A 7,358-nucleotide genomic window follows, 5' to 3' on the forward strand; every position below is an offset into this window, starting at 1 on the left:
AGGGGAAATTTTCTAAAACTTAGTACGACGCTTGTAGGGTTACCAACCACCCTCCGTAAGGAGGAGGACATGCCTTCCTTTTTGATGTCATTTCAAGCGTCCTCCTGCGTTTTGGAAAATTCGCTTTTCTGTCCTCCTTTTCAGGTTTCCGGAATCATTTTACTTTTTTTTTTCGGGGGAAATTTGTTTTTCTCCACACATTGGAACATATATTTCTGCATTTGTATGAGTGTTTTTGTGAAAGAGGGAAATATCACGTGATCCAAAAAGGTTCATTGTTTGTGGCCTCATTGGTAGGAATAGTGACACCATCTATTGGAGAAACTGGGATAAGTGACGTCGCTAAGGGTGCGTGTGCAAGCGTTCTCCGTTCTTTGTTTCCGAACCTAGTAACCCTAGGACCTAGGGTTTTCCAACTTGTGTTCCGTGGAACCCTAGGGTTCCGTGAGAGAATTTTTGGGGTTCCGCGGAATCAAAAGCAACGGAACAGTGAAAATCCCGGAACCCTGGTAGCTTCAAAAAATTTTTTGTTACTGTTTCACCCGAAGTAATTTTTTATTTTTATTTTTGTGAGAAATCTAAAAATTCAGACAGCATATTGGGATAATCGATGGAATTAGTAGGAAACAAACATGTTCAACTAACACCTTTTTATTAACACTCTTTACTATGCTCTTTTCCATTCCCATCTAATGTACGGTCTTCTTGCTTGGGGAAGCGACTACCGTAATAATCTTCAACCAATCATTTCTATTCGAAATAGAATTTTACGGTTTATTACTAATGATTATCACTCGCCTACATTTGCCCTTTATAACCGCCTACAAATATTACCTCTTCGACATCTTTATTTTTACAAATCACTATTGCTCATTCACAACAATCAGTTTTCTTTCAACCTTAATACCACTCGCTAGTCCTCAAGAATAAATAGTACTTACACTCTACCACTAATTCGCAAAACAATAGCTAGAAAACACTTTACATATATTATTCCAAAGTTCTATAATTCATTTCCTTTAAATTTCGATACAAATGTCTCTCTGCCTACCTACAAAAAATTAATTACATCCTATCTCTTATCTGAGACTAACATAGAAAAACACTTTTGAACTTTTTTTTTTAAATTATGGTATATATCTATTTATTTATTTTGTTTTTTTCCTCCATGTTAATTACTCAAAGCACCACCACCATGGTTGTCACTGTTTAATGATATATTTTGTTAACCAATCCCCCCACCCCTTTGTTCTTTCTTTCCTATAATTTTATTGTGTATCATTTATACTTTAAGTTAGTCGATTTGTCTATGTATTAAATATCCAGTATGAGCCTTTTCTGGCTCCTTGGGTATAACTCCTTCAATTGTATATGTACTTTTCATGCTTGAATTCTACGAAAAAAAACAAAAAAAAAATATTCGTTGTTGGTTCTTTTCTTTCTTTCTTCCTATTCTCACACACAAGTCCTTCAGACAACAACAGAGTCACGAAGACTTCAAGACCTGGGAATTGGTATTACGGTCTTCCTCCAAAGATGCGGAACTTTTAAATTGTTCCTTTACATATTCTGTGCCAACGCCATCCCGCATCTCTTCCTTGGGATCGCCAGTTGAACTTCATGGTGTCAGATTTTTATCGCTTTCCTGAACAGCAAAATCCGAAATAGCAATAGAAAGACAGACAAAAAGGAAAAGCTTTACTTTCTAACTTCCCTGGGGTTATATTTCTCCCATTCTACAGATTAATTACCACAAATGGAACCTCGTTTACACGATATTCAATAGGCCATGTCAAAAGGTCGTATAAGGATGAAAATCGTACAAGTGAAATTTATTTGACAAATGACCTGCCCCGTAGACCTTAAAGAAAATATCACAAAAAATTGAATTATTTCAACTGCATTTGGTTTGTTGCACAGTAATCATTCTTGGGAAAAATTACCAACAACATATTAAATTTTTAAAAATATTATAAATTACGTATCTAAGAAAAACAGATAATGCATCGAATCCAACTCTTTAAAAGTTGTCTAAAAGAAAAGAACCTAAATACTCTGGATATCAGTGTTTCTCAAACCATGCGTCGCGGCTCTGCCAGGAGCATCGCCAACCTTTGTCAAGGGCGTCGCACCAAGCTGTTGACATTGCTGCTGATTGCCTGTTTAGTGCTTTAAAGGGGTGTTTTTTCTAAATTATTCTAGGCAGGGCCGCAACTAGGGAGGAACTTGGGAGTCACCAGAACGGTGACCGGAGCTACGGACCAGTGGGGGTGCAAATTTCACACTTTAATCTCTCCCTCAACATATAAGGGGGGCTCCTAAATGCGTGATTGCCCCGGCTGACCAAGCATCTGGTTGCGACCCTGATATCGTATCTCTGTCAATATTCAGACAGTTAGTCGATCATCAAAGTTTAGGATTTTTGAGGTGACCATATTCAATGAACAACTATTATAGCCACACATTTTTGTAATATAATATCATTGTACAGAAATGATCATTTCCCAAACATTTGGAGTTTGAGTTGAAGTGAAAACGTCGAGTATAATTCAAGCTTTTGCAACTTATGAATGTTATCGTTAATGATCATTTCATCCAGGGTCATAACTACGATTTTTCTGAGGAGGGACAAAAATGATTCTGCCACCCTCTCCACTTCGAATTCTGATGATTCTATAACGGTATTTTTGTTATTTCCTGATATTTTCCGCCCCCCAAAGTGTTTGGAGACCGGGGCAGTTGCCCCCTTTGCCCCCCCCCCTCCAGTTCCAGACTTTATTTCATCGATCTTCTTTTTACCATTTTCTTCCTCTTTTGAAGCTTTTCGTGTTTCGTGAATACTTAACGAGAAATCAGCAATAATGTGTATCAGTTGTCGAGATTAAAAAATTAAAAAACCGTGGGTATTAGCAAAATACTGCTTACATAGCAGTGGAATATGCTAGCCTAGGATACTCGCGAACTGCGCCACAAGATGCTCAGAGATGTCGTGTGTTCAATATCCTCTTTCGTCCTAGCCAGAGCCTTTTCTGATGCAAGGAACTATTGCAAAACTGTAACGCCATGATGATCAAACCACACATTGCTGCTATTAAAGAAAGTCTTCTACTACTACTACTACTAAACCAGACATGCACCTCGTCCATATTCCTCTGCGGAACCTCTAACGAATGGCTACATGTTGGAAATGCGTGTGTATGTATAGTGAACCTTCCGTGAAGTTTGTTTACGTGTGATGCTTGTTATGTGTAGTGAACAGTGCGTGGAGTGTAATGAATGAATAATTATACCGTTATTAGGCCTGTTGCTCTCAGCGGCGAGACTTTTTAACGGGGAGATCGGCTCGCATTAAGAAAGTCCGCACACCAAATGCTTGGCGTTCGAACCTCTCGGTGAGAAACATAAAAAAGATGTTCGGAATCAGCTGTGAACTGTGTAAGTAACGGTCTAATTAGTTCTATTGTGCAGAAAATGAATGTGGAAGAGAAAAAAAAAGATTAAATGAGCATGTTTTTCGTTATCCTGAAGCTAGGGTGACCAAATAATTAAATAAATAAATAAAACAGAAAAAAATGGACATTTTCACATTGATGCGTAGCTCATGTTAAAATAACGAATTCATGATTTGAAAATTTAAAAGTGAGTTTTTTAGCAACCTTGACAAAACTAAAATTTTTATTAAAACGCTGAAATAACCGATTATTATGAAAAAAAGTATTCTACCTCGTAAAATATGGATCATATGGTCACACTACGCGTTTCTCACAAATATATATATATATATATATATATATATATATACTGGGGGGGGGGGCTCTGCTGTTCACTACACATAATAAGCATCACACGGAAACAAACTTCACGGAAGGTTCACTATACATACACACACATTTCCGACATGTAGCCATTTTGCTAATATCTAAGAAAAACAGATAATGCATCGAATCCAACTCTTTAAAAGTTGTCTAAAAGAAAAGAACCTAAATACTCTGGATACTCTCTCCCTAATACTCATTTTCTGCACAATAGAACTAATTAGACCGTTACTTACACAGTTCACAGCTGATTCCGACCATCTTTTTTATGTTTCTCACCGAGAGGTTCGAACGCCAAGCATTTGGTGTGCGGACTTTCTTAATGCGAGCCGATCTCCCCGTTAAAAAGTCTCGCCGCTGAGAGCAACAGGCCTAATAACGGTATAATTATTCATTCGTTACACTCCACGCACTGTTCACTACACATAACAAGCAACAAGGGTTCCGCGCGAGCTTTCACGTTGGAAAACCCTGCCCTAGGTAATCCTAACTCAGATTCAATGAAAAACAGTGGACTAAATGCTGATTCTTAGTGGCACCATCTGTTGTGAAAATTGCGAAAAATTGACGTTAAAAATGGTACGCACACAGACTCAGTTTTCGAATCTGGTAACCCTACACTTGGCCGATATTGTTCGTTTGTGGTAAAATGGATGATACGTTGCTTGTAGGGTAAGCAGATGTCCCGGTTTTCCGGGACTGTCCTGATTTTTCGCTCTTAAATTCGCTGTCCCGAAAAAAGGCTTCCAGACGCCCAATTGTCCCGGTTTATGCTTACGCAATCGGAAAAGTAGTATTGTAACGAATCTATTTTTCCAGTATGGACATTTTTACTAACTCTCTGAGGCCTTACAGCACTTAATGCGTTTTGTTTGTTTATACGTTGTTAAAGAAGTTGAGAAGAGAAAATCTATCTTCCAAGAGAACGTGAGTTGGAATGTGGCTTCCATCCTGGAAGGTTGTCTGTTTTGAGTGTGCTTCGAAATAAAGGCTTCTTCGTTAAGTTCCGTAGTTTCGTGTATAAATTGGCAACCCCTCGATTATCAGGTGTATAGGGATATTCCTCCACCTTACGGACAAGAGGCGCACCTCCGACACGACGTCCCCTTATGGAATTATTTTCAATGTTCTTTTAGACAACGCTATTTAATTCTTAAATTTTCAAACTAAAGTGGTCTCACACTTGTACTGTACACCCCCTCACAGAACCGTTTTTCTCACTTATAAAACTATTTTCTGTGCTCCGGGTCAGGGTCACATCGCTGGTGGGGGGGGGGGGGGGTGTCCGAACCCGTGTCCCCTTGCGATCAGGCGCGGATCCAGGGAAATGTGTTAGGAAGGGCGTTTGTTGTGTACGTTCGTTAAATAATCCCGTATTTTACGGGACGAAAATTTTTTTTTTCCCTTATTATTCGACTCTTGGGACGGGCGATCGCCTCCTCCCCTCGTGGATCCGAACCTGCTCACGATGCGGGTCCGCCACTATGACTACACGTACCGCATAGCAACTGCATGAATTTTCATTTTTACCTTTTACCTATAGGGTTACCAGATTCTGAAATTCCAAAACGAGGACGTAAGCTTGTGTCTCCTTAGTAACGACTCATTTATCTCTGTTCATAAGAGATGCCCCCCTCCATTATATTTAAAAATTCCCAGTAATATTTCAATCAAAACGGAACATTTTTCTATTTTTTTCGGCCTTCGACCCAGGGTTACTGGATTCAGAAACATTTTAGAAATGAAGATACCCGCAGACACAATCTTGGCAGCGTCACTTACATATTTTCACAACAGATGGCACCTCTGTAGAATTTTTTTTTTTCCAATCAAAATAAAGACGCATTTAATATGTAAGGAGCTTATTTTTTCAAAAGAGGGAATATTTCCTTTTTTTTTCGAAATTCATTCCATGACGAGAGGGCAGTAAGAGTACTTTCCTGGTTAAGGTAAAACCTTCTAGAATCAACAGGTGACGTAGAAATTTCCAATTTTCGGGACTTGACCAGCTCAAATTTTAATCAAAATTAGCATTTCCACTAATTTTGTATCAAAACGAAACATTTCCGAAATTCGAATCTAGAAAACTCTTTTGAATGCTGATCAAGAAACAAAGAGAGTATTTAAACACAGTCGAATCCCATTATAAATATCGCCAAGAGACCGCAGAAATCACTTCGTTATAATGAAATTTCGCTATAAAGGAATTCCATTGTTCCTATGCAAACTTATCTGGGGGATTAGAAAAGTGTCCGTTATAACGAAATTTTCGCTATAACGGTATTCGTTAAAACGGGATTCGACTGTATTCTTCTACCATTCTTATATACTATTTGTTATACTTTCGTAAAGCAAACGTATTAATGAGGAAGACGTTTTTTTTACTTCTACTGTAAATTTAGCAAAAGCGGGAATGTGTGTTCAATTTGAAAATAAGCTCCTCATGTAAAAGGGGCCGTTCAAGTATTACGTCATCATCGATAAAGGGGGGGGGTTTCCGATTTGTTGACTTTTGATGACGGGGGGGGGGGGGGAGTTTGGATAATGCTTACGTCATCAACCACCCTTTATGAAAATATGAGTTAGGATTCAGAGGGGCAGAGCTGATGACGAAATTTTGCTGACAAAGTGGGGGGGGTCAGCGTTTTGCTGACTTTTGCTGACAAGGGTGGGGGAGGGGGGTCAAAAATGGCTAAAAATTTGCTTACGTAATACTTGAACGGCCCCAAAGTACTTTTTGGGTAAGGGGATCGTTTTTAATGTGGGGAAACTATACAGCCCTCGATTTCTGCAAAGACTAAATTTTCAAATATGTATAGAAAAGAAACCCAAATAAAGTTTTGTTTAACTTCAGTTCAATAGAAAATATTCATTTTTTCTGGAAAAGGAAAAAAAATTCCGGGAAAATTAAATGAGCACAAAAGGGAGGAGTTTCGAGAACGTATGAGGACGTTCTGAATGATATAAAAAAAATTAGGAGGTCTGGCAACCCTACTTTATCACGAATAACTTTCTCCTCGCGAAAACGAGAATCATGCCATCTATCTTTTAGGTCAGAAAGTAGAAATCAGCAATGGATGTTCGATAAAAAAATACTTTTATTTACGTCACACACATAAAAGGGAACTTCATACAAAGATGAAGGAAATAATTGACCATGAATAATGAATATCAAACAGTAAAGTAACAATAAATGACACATATTACTCCATTTTACCTGAATCATATTCCACTCATTTTTTACATAGACATTTTGTATCGAGCAACTTGGAATGTAGTGCTGCAAGAATGTGTAATAAAGGAACTAGACGTTGTTGGAAACAGGGTTTCAGCGTTATCTTGGTGACCTCAGGACCGAAACTAGATACTTGATCAGCCGGGACGAGCACGCATTTTGGCGTACCCTTGTAATGTTGAAGAAGAGCATATAAAGGGTGAAATTTGCGTTCCCTCTGATCTGGCACCCGGAGCACCAGACTCGCCTGCTTCCCCCACCACTTGTTTTGGCCCTGGGTGACCTCGACGAATAGAAAAGACGAATAG

This window comes from Pholcus phalangioides, unplaced genomic scaffold (assembly GCF_987345545.1).
Source record: "Pholcus phalangioides strain wild (caught in Gottingen) unplaced genomic scaffold, Ppha-v1.0 ptg000010l_1, whole genome shotgun sequence".
In the NCBI taxonomy this organism is placed as follows: domain Eukaryota; kingdom Metazoa; phylum Arthropoda; class Arachnida; order Araneae; family Pholcidae; genus Pholcus; species Pholcus phalangioides.